General features: G+C 35.9%; 1 protein-coding gene across 1 annotated transcript in view; it reads right to left on the minus strand.

The window, feature by feature from the left end:
- The window catches only part of CNTNAP2 (contactin associated protein 2), a 716,903-nt gene that overhangs the window by 516,169 nt on the left and 187,756 nt on the right, over positions 1 to 12,978 (minus strand). The gene's annotated exons all lie outside the window — the stretch shown is intronic.

Consider the following 12,978-nt stretch of genomic DNA (forward strand, 5'->3'; position numbering starts at 1 on the left):
GACAGGTGAGAATCCTGACACATGAGAATGAGTGACAAGTGGCATTTCATTGAAACTTTCCAGTCTCTCAGGAGTACAGATGGTAGAACTCTGCTACATTTCCTCTACTAGTCATCTACCCTGGGCAGTGACAACCTTTTAAAAGTGTCCTATTTGAAGATTTTCTGACACACACAAAAAAAATTGTATTAGCTTAATGAATCTGTAACACACTAAAAAAAAAAGACACAATACTTTTGTACTCCTGTTTAATCTGAAATGAATAACAGCTTCCATTTTTGCTGCTTGGCCACAGGAACATATTTAAGACTCAACCAGCCAGAGCATGTACATCTTTTCCAACTGGATATCACTAATTTACATGCAGAAAAAATATACATGCCGTATTTCTTCTTGAGGTAGCAGTACTTCCAGTTCCAAATTAACTTCCATAATAAAAATAATCAGACTGTAAAGAGAATGAAACTGCAGATTTCAGTCAGATTTTATACACCCAACCAGCTCTTTGCAATGCAAAAACTTCAAATACTGTGAAATAAAGTTTTTAAGTTGACAGGCTAAATCTCAAAGGATCAAACGATAACAAGTAAGGTTCTGGAGAAGGGCTTTCTGATCCCTGTTGTCACTCCCCCTCACCTGCCTTTTACATTAAATGAATATGGAATGAACTGAAAATAGAACTTCCCGAGGCAGGCAGTGAGTCCTGACAGTGCTGACAAGCACCAGACAGGCATCATTGACATGGTGTGAGCTGCCGTGAATACTCAGAGGAAAGGACCTTGCACATTCTTGGACCTTTTGCTGCTGTGCTTAGATAATCTTAAGAGTAAATTTCAAACAACTGAGTTTTAAAAAAAGGTGTGTTGCAGAGCCTTTCTCAGAAGCAGTCAGATTCAAATTCTCATTGGATTTAATTTGGCCTGAGGTTTTGACTGATTTTGACTTCAGGACTGGAAGTGTCAGCACCATGGTCTTTTTGGGCTCTTAACCACAATGTATAAATTTCTACTGTTGCCAGTGTGAACTGAGGATACATGGCAGCTATTAAATATCTCAACAACTAGAAATAACATAACAACAGTTTTCCTATGAGACTATACTGGTTTTGTGTGGGCATAAGTATGTCCACTTCAGGCTTCTGTATGCTAAATGTATGAACCATTATACACAATGGTCAAAAAATTGATCTACTGCAATACTTCATTGCTAGTTCAGGGTGTCAGTGGGATCAGACCTTTAAGTCAATAAATTTTCATATTTGCTTATGATTATGGATATTTAAATTTCTGGTGAAACTTATGAATGGCAAAACCAGATCTGAGTTGCAAGTTTTGATCCAAACTGAACTTCATCTATTTAATGCGATGCTTTCTTTCTATTCAGCTATGTTGTAATGATATCAATGATACCCAGAAAATTTGAAATGTTTTTTAAGAATACAATTTCTTTTTAATTATGAATAATGCAAGGGTACGTTCTTTAATTTTACACCTACTACAGTTTGCTCATCACTTTTATGACAATGCTTATCCATTTTTTTAAAAATGAAAATGAATTCCACGAAAACTATTAATAGTATTAAGAAATAATTCTACTTTGCAACACTCAAGTAGCATAAGTGAACAGAGAAATGTATTTTCCATAGAGAATTAAAATGAAGAGTTCCTTTTGTGTATGTAAAATATGATACAAGAAAGAGATAATCACGGTACTATTAATATAAAAGTAACATCAGTACTGAATATTATTCTGTTTTCCATTTAAAAGACATTTCCAAAACAATACTGAATTCTTTTAAGCTTGTTGAAATTGTCATTCATTAGAAGTTGATGAGGATATATCCTTACAGCTGCTTTAAAAATGTTCTGCAGAAGTTGAATTTACTTTAAGGAACAAACTACAGAGCTACATGTTTAATATAACTATTGTTTGAAAAGAAAAAAATGAAAAAATAATCCACTACTATTGAACCTTTAGTTAGAACTGTGTAATTCCTTTTCCCACTTGTAACTTTATATTCAGTGTTGATGGTGAAATTGTTCTGAGGACATAATCTGAGGGCACCATATTGGACCTCAGACTATTTCCATAAAAATAACACATACTTTAAAATGTAAAAATAGCTAAGCTATTTGCTTCACTTGTTTGAACACGGCAAATGCCTGTACATAAGCAAAGCTTATTTTCTCTGCAGATTTGTCAACTGGAATTTAACACTGTATGTGAGGAAACTACTAAGGAAACCGTAGTAACTGAGAAAAAAGTAGTACATCTGTGTTAACAAACCAAAGCAGGATAAAAGCTTCCATAAAGGGGGAGAAGAACTGTAAAATCAGGAAGTAGTAAACTAACACCTTTCTTTCTAATTTCATGCAGAGCTACCGATATAAGATAAAAAACAAATATAATAATGTTAATTTTTTTCATAGCTAAAAAAGCTTGTTTACCAAAAATCTTTATCCAGCATTGACTTATTTAAGTCCTTTCCCAACCTCAATGTGCCTCATGTACATTAATATGGTGCATCTAACATCTCTTTCCTTGGTACAAACCTTTTCGGCTCATTCTTACAAATAATGATGGAATTTCAGTAGCACAAAGTAAAACATGAAATCCTGGGAAAAAATCCTGCTTGGGAAAATACAAATTTTTTCCACAGACCTGCTGCATTCCCCTATCATCTGACTGTTCAATGGCTCAGTGCTTACTGACAAAAATCGTGGTTACATTGGATCTGATTCATGACTATGGAAATGGCAGGGAGACCTAATACTGAAAATGCCTGACAAAGCCTTCAGAACATGTAAAGGACACTCAGTCTTTCTGCAAAAGAAAAACAAATAAGATGTTATATCCAGCTGCAGAACACCTGGAGCAACAGGTGAGAGCAGTGAATGCTTAGGATGATGTAAGTGTATTTTTCTTAATGGATGATCATATCTCAGGTATTTACTGCTTCTTTATGGGATTTTTGGTCATTATTTAAAAGCATAAAACTTTGTTCTAATTGTGAAATAGCCTTGTGGAGACTAATAACCTGCAACACTGACAAGAGATTCCTGACATGAGGAAGAAAATGGCACTCAAAATGAAAATGCAGCTAAATAGTATATGGAACAGACTGGACTAAAATGCTTCTAGTAGCATAATTATTTATTAGTAATAGCAAAATTAGTTAATAGCATTAACATAATGTTTTTACAATCATTACTGTAGTACGAAATGGAGCTTTAAAATTCCATGAAGCAAAAAAGAAAAGGGTCCAAAAGACAAAGGCCTGCCTCAGGAAATACTATGTTAAAAGAAAGATGAACCAAACATCACATTCATAACAGCCTTTTCCTGCAAACAAAATCAGAAAAGAACACTTCATACTGTACTGCTCAAAGCTAGAAAGAAAAAGAAAAAGGTAGAAGCGGTGACTGCATTCTTTGTGCTCCAAGTTTGTTCAATAGAAATGTAACTCAGGGTCATCCTGCCAAAGAAAAATGAAATTTTTTAGTAATTTCTTGAAGTTTTTTGTTTTGTTTATTTCTACGGAGGGTTGCCAATAAAACATCATATATATATATATATGTGTACATGTATGTGTATATATATGTGTGTGCATGTGTGTATACATGTTTCACAGGCATCTGGGAAGGTAAAGAAGGCAGAGCTGTGTTGTGCCCAGTTCTATGCCTTTGGAGGATGTTTTAGAAGATGAAGGTTATCCCCTGGGACCAGATATTCTTGTACAGCAAAATACAAAGTTTTATCGCACAGCAAATTGGATGAAACATCACTTGTTGCCGACACTATAGAAACGAGTCTAACCCTCCCAAAGATTCCTCTGCACCACATTATTCTTTCCCAGATTCAGTAAAGTCAAGAAAATGCAAGAATATCAGCTCTGTATTGCAAATTCCAAAATGTAGAGACATGGGATGTGCTATTACAGTTTTCACTGGTAATTATCTAAGTAACAAGACTACAATGTTATTTTCTTGTGCTGAAAACGATGTGCTAGTGCTGTGGAAAAGCTGATTCCACCTGGCAGTTTGTTTTAATGCATTTGCTAATATGCAGAAAATGAGCTGCAAAAGGTTATTCAATGAAAGTCTTGTACTTGAGGGCATGCAAAATAATGTTCCACGATTTTGAATCTGCAAAAAGAAAGCAAAGTTATTTTTGTATTTTCAAATAATGTGTCCTTCAAATTCCTTGTACCTTCACACATTTCTTGGAAAAGGCAAAGGGGAAGTCATGCCTCTGAATGTGCTTCTCTTCAGTGAATAAATATTCTGCGAAGGATACATGTAGAACTTTCAGCTTTTCTCCTCAGTGAAAGTGTCCTTGTGGACACTGGGTAGTGCTTAAATAAACTATGTATTTTATGGTGCCTGCCTCACAGTAAGAGAATTGAGATTTTTTTTCTCCCTATCAAATATATAAATTTAATGAGCAAGCTTTTTAAAGACAATATCATCTGCTGTTCGGCTTACAGAAAGCAAAGTACTTTGGTTGCTCTGTTTCACCTCAGTGCTCATGTGATGCTGCTTCAGCAACATTTGGAAATGAAAACAAACAGTGTGCAAAAATGCCCGAAGGGACTCACCATCTTTTACAAGAATGGAGGAAAGGCAGAAGTAGCAACATACAACTAGAAAATGTTTTTCTCCTCAAGTCAATTTTTGCAGCAAAGAGTAACCACTTCCATAAAATAAAAATATAAAAAAATAGACAATATAGACTATGCCTGATGCCATTTCAAGAAAGCACTTTGATAGAAATTGCTTTTATTTCTGTCAATGTCAGTAGAAAATGCCAAAGTGCCAACATACACATCACAGTTGTGCATGACTGTGCTAACAAAAAAAAACCCAGTAAGGGCCAAGCTGACTTACAAGAGCTGCATTGCTTGTGGAAAAAAATGGAATTAATTCTTTGAGCTAGATGTCATTCTGTGTCATTGCAAACCTGGAGGTCAGCAGAAGCATTCTGAATTTACAATGGCATGACTGAAAACAGAATCTTTCCTCTAGCACTTAAGTTTTATGCAGCATAAAATATGTATGAATGCTTGACAACTTTTCCTTTCATTATATACAAAAGTGACTCTCTCTTCTCTCTAAAATAACACTGTCAAACCAAGAGGGACTGCCAGAAACCTGTCACAGATAATAATCTATTTTCCAGGTTCCTGAATAGCAATGAAAAAAAGATATTGAGTGTCAGTTCCCAGCACATAAATTAAAGTTCCATGCCTGCAATTAGGTTGTGTTTCCCCCTGCAAAAGAATTATATTTAATATTACAATGAATTTTAATTATATTCCTGTAAGTAATAGGCTAGAGATGTTGTGGGACACCTACTTGAGGATTGGAGATAAATGAGATTAAAAACTAAAAATTGCAAAAACTCAAAACACTTGAAAGGACATTTGCCCTGGAAAAGCTATTCCTGGTTTTACTCAGAGTGCAAATGGTGACTTTAAAAGTAAAGAAAATTATCTTTTATTTTCCTTGCATTTGGAGAAGATGAAAAGGTGAAAATTTACATAGTTGATAGCTTCATATCACAGTGTTGTGCACACTGCTTGAATATTCTGTACCCTTTTTTTGAAACACTATTACATAGTACATGTTCAAGGCCTTTGGTCTCCCAATCTGTCCCTAGATATTTTTCTAAGTGTACAGAAACTGAATATCCTATGTTCTAACTGGAGACTGAGTGTCCAGTATTTTTTCTTCTCCCCTCTCCTCCATTCTTTTAAACCATAACAATTGCTTTTTTGTACCAGCAAAGTTTTACACCCACCAAAGATTTTTCTAAGACAACAAACTTGGCGGTGGCAGATCATCCTTCCAAATCTGAGAACTTTCTCTTTGTTTCTACATCTGTTAGCCACCTCCTTTTTCAGCCTCTCTGCTGTAACTTCTTGCATCTCTACCATCTTTGTAACCAGAGTCAAGGAATGATGCATTTCTGTCCCCACTATACAGCATGTGGAAATATCTCTGGACCAATACCCTTGCTCTGGGGCTTCACCTTGCTGATCCAGATGCCTGCAGTGTGTCAGGCACATGCACCCCTGACAGCCTGTCATGTCATCAGCATTACATGGCCATAGCTACAGCAACCTTGTCACAACAGCTTGGCTCTCCCCCTGCCCCTGCATGTATTTCTTTGGGAATGTTATGATTCTAAAAATGGGCATCTCTTCATGAAGTGGTGAATAAAAAGAAGGTTACCTCACACCCTGTGATTTTTGCACTTTTTAAGCAATGACATCCAGAATATGTTGCTTGCACAGAAGGGGTGTGTGTGGAGGGCAGGGGCAGGGAGAATGGGGAGGGGTGGAAGGAAGGAGCGTAAGAGTCTGTAAGAGGACAAACTCCTGCAGGGCTGTGTAGGAGGACGAGCCAGGCTGTCAGAGTAAAAGCTGTTTTGTCCATACTGTCCGTTGTAATGGACTTCAGAACAGTGCAATTATTGAACTATTCCTGGATTTCAGTGCTGATCGTGGAGAACTGTTGATCCTGTTGAAATATGAGATTCTAGAAATGCTGCAGCCTGTGTCCAAAGGAGACAGTCACAGCAACAGAACCTTGAGATGAAACAAGGAGCACCCTGGGTCTCCTGGATCTATTCAAATGGTTTTACTTTTATACCAAGTAATGATCTGTGAACTTACTGCACATCGTAGTTGGCAAGTTAGCTGACTATACTCTCTGACTGATACATGGCTATATGTACATTCGTACATATACATGCATACAGTGACTGTAATTCATACTATCGATTAAAAACTGACTGCATTCTTTTTCCTTCTGCTACTTCACTTACTCATAGCCATTTACAGAATATCATAACTGCCAAACTAAATAGGCAGTGGCAGTATATCTGTAAGTTATTATAAATCATTCATCATATGCTGGGGTATCACAAGATGTGCTTAGTCAACCACTTCTCTCTCAAATAGAAGCAAATTAAAAAACACACTTCAAGTAGATTTCATACATTTTCTCACTAGTTTGCAGTAAAAATTAAATCTGCTACAAGATTAACTAAAGAGCTAACACAGCATAAAGTCCAATCACATTTCTCAAGTAATACTAACACTTACAGAAAAGTTTACAGGAATCACAACATCCTATCATTAACAGCAATCCATGCTTTTCCACAATTATTAAGTTTAAGTGGTGCTGGAAAGTATTGGTGCCATTGCTAAAGACCTGGCTGACGTTAGTGTGTGGTTGCCATCATGTTGCCATCTATGATAAGCCTTGGTAAGCATAGCTGTGGGAGTCCTGGAAATGGGCTTTCTCAAAGAACCATCTTTGTGGAAGAAGAGGTAGAGGTGGGAAACTAACATATTGGGGGAAAGAATATAATATCTTGGATATGCAGTCTTTCTGATATTAGAAAACATTTCTTTCATTTCCCTTTATATTATACGAATACTTAGTGGTCTCCTGGGAATGCTGTTGGGTAGTGCATAAACACAACAAATATAACTATAGCTCCAGCCTCTACTGTATCCTTTTCTATATTTCTTTATTATAATGTAAAAGGAAAGTAATAATGGAAAAAACAAACAAATAAACAAAAAAAAAAAAAAAGATCCACGTATTCACTTCAATCAGTATATATAAATCCTGAAAGACTTTAAAATGCAAACAAGTATCTTTTGCAATGTCCATTCCAACATCACCATCCCTCTGATCCAAGAGATAATGTTGATTTTAAATTAGCATCCTTGGCTAGCTAAACCAATCTTTAGAGACTTTAGTGTCTCCATGCTCTTTTGTATTCAACAAAAATATGCAAACAGAGGACGCACTGAAGTAAAAATCTATGTTCTTAAGGTAACTGCAAAATATTGGGCATTTCTGTAGCATTCAGAGCTAAGGGGTTTATCTTTTATTCATCAAAGCTGAACCCAAAATTTTCACAGACCCGACCAGATTCAGACTAGCAATAACTGATGTGGGTGTAGTAAGAAAAGGCAGCACGGAAAGCAAAAAAATTGAGTCCATTTTCCATCAAACTTACTGAATTAAAAAAGAATTAGAAGGGTATATTTCCAACAAGTTCTGTCCAGACCTAGTCATATAAATTACACTCCTTCTAGCAGCAAGTTTGGATTATCATTTAACCAATAACTATTTCAGGGACTTTTTTCCTGAAGGAAATTTTATGCAATGCAGTGAGTGTTCAAATAGTAGTTGCAAAAAACCTTTTCTCATCTTTCATGCTAAAATAAAGAGTAATCAGCAAAGGTTCCTTCTACCTCTGTTCAACAGCCCAGAGGAAATGAGACCAAAACAAGTAAACTGAACTTCAGCCTCCTGTATAAATTTAGAAAGCCTATGAAGGACAACACCCTAGTTTATTGATTCTTGGGTTCCTCCATCCTTGCAAAGTGTCAGTGCAACCAATAAAGAGTTCCATTGTTCTCAGGGAAATATCTGGAAAAGGTAATATCTATGCTTTAGAAGGCATAGCTTGTGCTTTTTAGGCAACACTCCAGTGAAAATCAGTGACTGATGCAGAATTCACAAAACCCTGAACTAAACTCATCAGTTTTCTTAGGCAAAGAAAGTCTGCAATCAAGACCTCTATTTCTTGATCTGATTGATTGGTTTGAGTCTACTGTACTGAGATGCTAAAACAGACTACAGGAAAAATGTGTAGTAAAAATAATTACAACTACTACAAGTATTTCTGGGTCTCATTTCTGCGAAATTCAAACCAACAAATGCCTACTCATGTAGCTGCATTCACTGCTTAAGGTCAATAGCCAAAAACAAACATACAGAGAGAAACAGAGGGACAAACCTGGCTATCTGTGAAGAATCTTAGTTTCCAATATTCAGACTCATCTGATGCTAAGTCATCATTCTGTCTTTCAGGGACAGAATTTCTGTCTCTCATCTCGATTGTGCTGACAAGTGCCTCAGGGGTATCTGCCTCCACTTACTAACTTTCAGTGTATAACCTACTACCAATAATATGAGAAACACCTGGAGGGAAATGTTACCTTCCCACGAGAAGTGCACTTGTGCTCTGTGTATACACATTCTCCATTTAAACCTTCATTTAACCACCAAGGCAAAAATACTTCTTGATTCCCACATAAAGTGCCCCTGGGAATTGTCACTGGAAGAGTACCACTTCAGATCTGTCAGAGAGAGACATTTTATTACCTGAAGGATGCTATCTTAACCCAAGGTCTAAAATATAAATGAACTGCAATTCAGATAACTTGAGATCTAGCAGAAAGACAGAAGGGTGGAAAACTTCTCAGGGATTCCATGGGGAGAAGGGTGATTTATTTAATACAGATAAATATGACAAAAAGATATTCATATCCCAAGTTTTAATAAGTTTATGTTTGACAGGAGGAACTGAACTGAAATCTTGGGCAGCAACTAATACAAGATATTAACTAATAGAGTTGGAAGAGGAAAAAAGGAGCTTCAAGTAGATGAATTCATGTTAAAGGCAGGAGACTTTGCACACAGGAAAATTTCTCTGTAAAGGTATTATGGGCTGAAGGAGATTATGCCTTTTTTCAATGACTTAGCACTGTAGGGTAAAAATCTAGGGATCTTCATAGACCTCTAGTATTTAAGTAGAGCAGAGAATGCTTAGATATGAAAGGTCAAAGCTTCTTACGAATAAAGGAGTGAGAAAATAAACATAAGATAAATCAAGAGATTATTTTAGAATCTGGCTTCGTGAAAACCCAACCTTTTCTCAAGAGGCAAAGACATTCTATACTTTACTGAAACAGGGATTTGAAGTTTGCTTTACAAACTCATTGTAAAGCCATTAGATGATTCCTCAGGGGTGTTGTTTTGAACATTACTATTGTTTCTTTCAGCAAAGCAATACTATCTGTGCTTTTTAATGAGTTGCCCATTTTTCCCCATGTTGAAAGCTTCAGAAAAGTTTGGTTTCATCAGGAAAGAATTTAGGGCAAGTTGCCAAAGCAGGTAGATAAAACTAAGTGGAAAAAAACGAGGCAATTGGAACACAGGCTGTGGCTTAATCCTGCACTGAACTGTATCTGCATATAGCTTTGGGAAAAGTTTCATGAAAAGTTTTTACAGCCAAGAAAGATTTGGGAGCATGGCATTTCCCAGTTGCTGATTTTTCTGTGCTCAAGAAAGAAGACATTAGCTTGTTAAAGCATATTAATCAGTACAGGTTTATCAACAACTCGTTCTAATGTCAAGATTACAAATATTGAGTAGGTTCTTAGTATGTATTCAAACCAAATTACTTCGTTAGTATGTATTCAAACCAAACTGCAACAGAATATCCTTTAATGTGCAATCCTTTAATGTGCAAAACTATATTGGACATCTTCTTTCAAACAGTTCTAGAAGCAAGATCGCATCTTTCTTCCATCTTGTCAGCCTATCATTGCTTACACCAATCCCTTGGGTAAATCCAACAATTTCTAGAAAGTTTGCCTGAATCTTGTAATGACAGCACCAGAATTTAGTCCAAAATTATATGGAGCAGTAAAGATAAATCTCTTGACTGCTTTCTGAGATTCTCTCCTATTATTAATCCCTATGCTGGGACATACACAATCGTGAAGATATTAATCAAAGTTTACTTTTCAGAGAAAAAGTCAATAGGATGTTTAACTTTTGATTTATATACAAGCTTTAAGTATTTCACCTGTGTAATTCTGCACAGTCAGTAGCTTATTTCTTCTAATTAAATCTTTATTTTGGCTCTCAGCGGGCCTGGTTTTCCTCTCACTAAAAGCAAGTTTATTAATATAACTCTCATCAATCAACTGGTGGTAGCATCTTAATGAGATTAATGTAAGAAAAAGAAAAATCAAAGCCATTGACTTTGTGCAACAGTTTTGCCAGTCTGTTCACAGCTAAACAGTTCTTACTGGATGCTTAACAGAATGCTGGGCAGGGATTTTTTTACTGTTAAGAGACCTGTTTTCTTTTTAATTGTTTTGAAGGTACAACTGGCAATATCATGAATAAAGGAAAATAATTTGCTCAGGAAGCAAAATCAGGGACTATGCCTAATTACAAGGGCTAATTATCTTTGTCCTTTTCATATGCAATACAAACTGAAAGTTCACGTGCATATTAAAGTAAAATATTCTGTTACACTCAGCATTTTGTTATGGGTGAGTGTACACCTTATTAACATAGTAAAACATTTGTTACTGTTTTTTTCCAGTTTTCTATTGCCTCTATCATTTACCAGTCTGAAGCCCAGGACAGATCACGGTCTAGTCGTTTTGTCACTGTTAAACAACTTACAGCCAGGTCAATTAGAAGCTGAAATTCTGGCTTGTTAGGTCAACACAAAAGTCAGTTGTCTTTTACTTGTAAAACAAAAATCATACATATTATACGCTGCAATATATGTAAACATCCCTGATTATTTTCAGCCAATGTGAAATAAATATGAAATGTTCATAATATTGATAGATTTAACTATCAGATATATAGAATTGAGTTGTGGTTTGAAAGTGACTGAAGGCATGACAGAAGCATCAAGGTAAACAGTATCTAACATAACTAAAGAAGCAAATAAAATGTATTTTGCCAAAACCAGAAGTGATCTGTAGAAAATTTTCTAGAAACTTCTGATGTTGTTTTTTTAAAAGTAGCAACAACAGAATGACAGAGGCAACTAAGGCGTGACAGATGGTAGGAATGTCACATGCTAAAGACAATTTTGAACTCTAAACAATGAGTGAAGAAGCTTCAGACACAGAAGACCATTTTAATAGTTATAAAAGTATTATTCTTTCTTTTACATATTCCGAGAATAAAGTAGTGGGATGATTTATCCTACCAATAAATATGAAGAAGATGGATTAAGAGACTGAGAGAATTTTAATGAAGTATTGAATATAGTGAAATCTCCAGCAGGTAGGACATGTAGTTATATAAATGAAGGAACAATTTAGTGCCCTTTTGAAGACCAAAGGATAACATGAAATAAGATGTAAGAACTCTAGCTGGGATCTGCTAACACTGTGAAAAAAATTATCCCTGACAAAAAACTGAACAGACAGCAGGGAAGGATCTCTGTGAGACAGAGAACTGCTAAGAACAGACTGCCTGATGGAAGTTTTCAATTTCTTTGATTTTAAATGCAAAGCAATATCTGCTACATGATTCCAACAAAGCAACGACTTTCCAAATATTTTCCCACAGCATGCTATGTAACCTCTCCTGATCACTGTATTTACATAGAAGTAAATGTTTTGCATTCATGCTTTCTATTTGACCACTTTAGAGTGTTGTATCCCTTTGTTCACTGCACTTCTATGCATTATTATTTCATTTTTACTTTTGCAAAGTGTCATCAAAATATATCAAATTGCAGCTGTCTTTCTTCCCTTAAGCAAAGTGCTCAAATGAATTACGTATGCAAGTTCTGTTAAGTCAACAAGAAAATGTTTTTCTCCTACTGCCTGATCCCTCCTAGTCATTGAGAAGCACTTCATAAAGTAGTAGTTAAATGAAAACGTTGGCAGTGCCCAGCTACCTGTGAGAAAAGTGGGAATTCAGATATATTTGAAAAATTGGGAGGCTGTGCTCTCCTGTTTATCTGAACTTTGTGCATGCTAAATTAGAGCTCCCTGAGTCAGTACCTGCAACTTTAAGGTATTCAAGGGAAATTATGACAAATAAAACCAGACAACCTGAACTGTTCCATATCAGTATCTTTGCTGCAGAGATGTGAAGGAACAAACCTCTGCCACCTGCACATCAGCTCTCTCATGTAAGTCCTACCAGTCAGTACAACTACTGCTTCTATAACCAGCATTATACTATGCCCCAGAATGAAGTACTGCTGTCCCCACGTTAAGTGGAAAACTGGCATTAAAAGCTGATAATGTAAGCAAGTTTCTAAATTATGAGAAGCATATAAAAAAAAGACTTTAACTTCTTCCTGGAAAAATATGCTATTACAGGTGACAGGGAGAAATAC

The sequence above is a fragment of the Lichenostomus cassidix genome, chromosome 2 (assembly GCF_008360975.1).
Source record: "Lichenostomus cassidix isolate B80296 chromosome 2, HeHo_3.0, whole genome shotgun sequence".
NCBI classification, from domain to species: Eukaryota; Metazoa; Chordata; class Aves; order Passeriformes; family Meliphagidae; genus Lichenostomus; species Lichenostomus cassidix.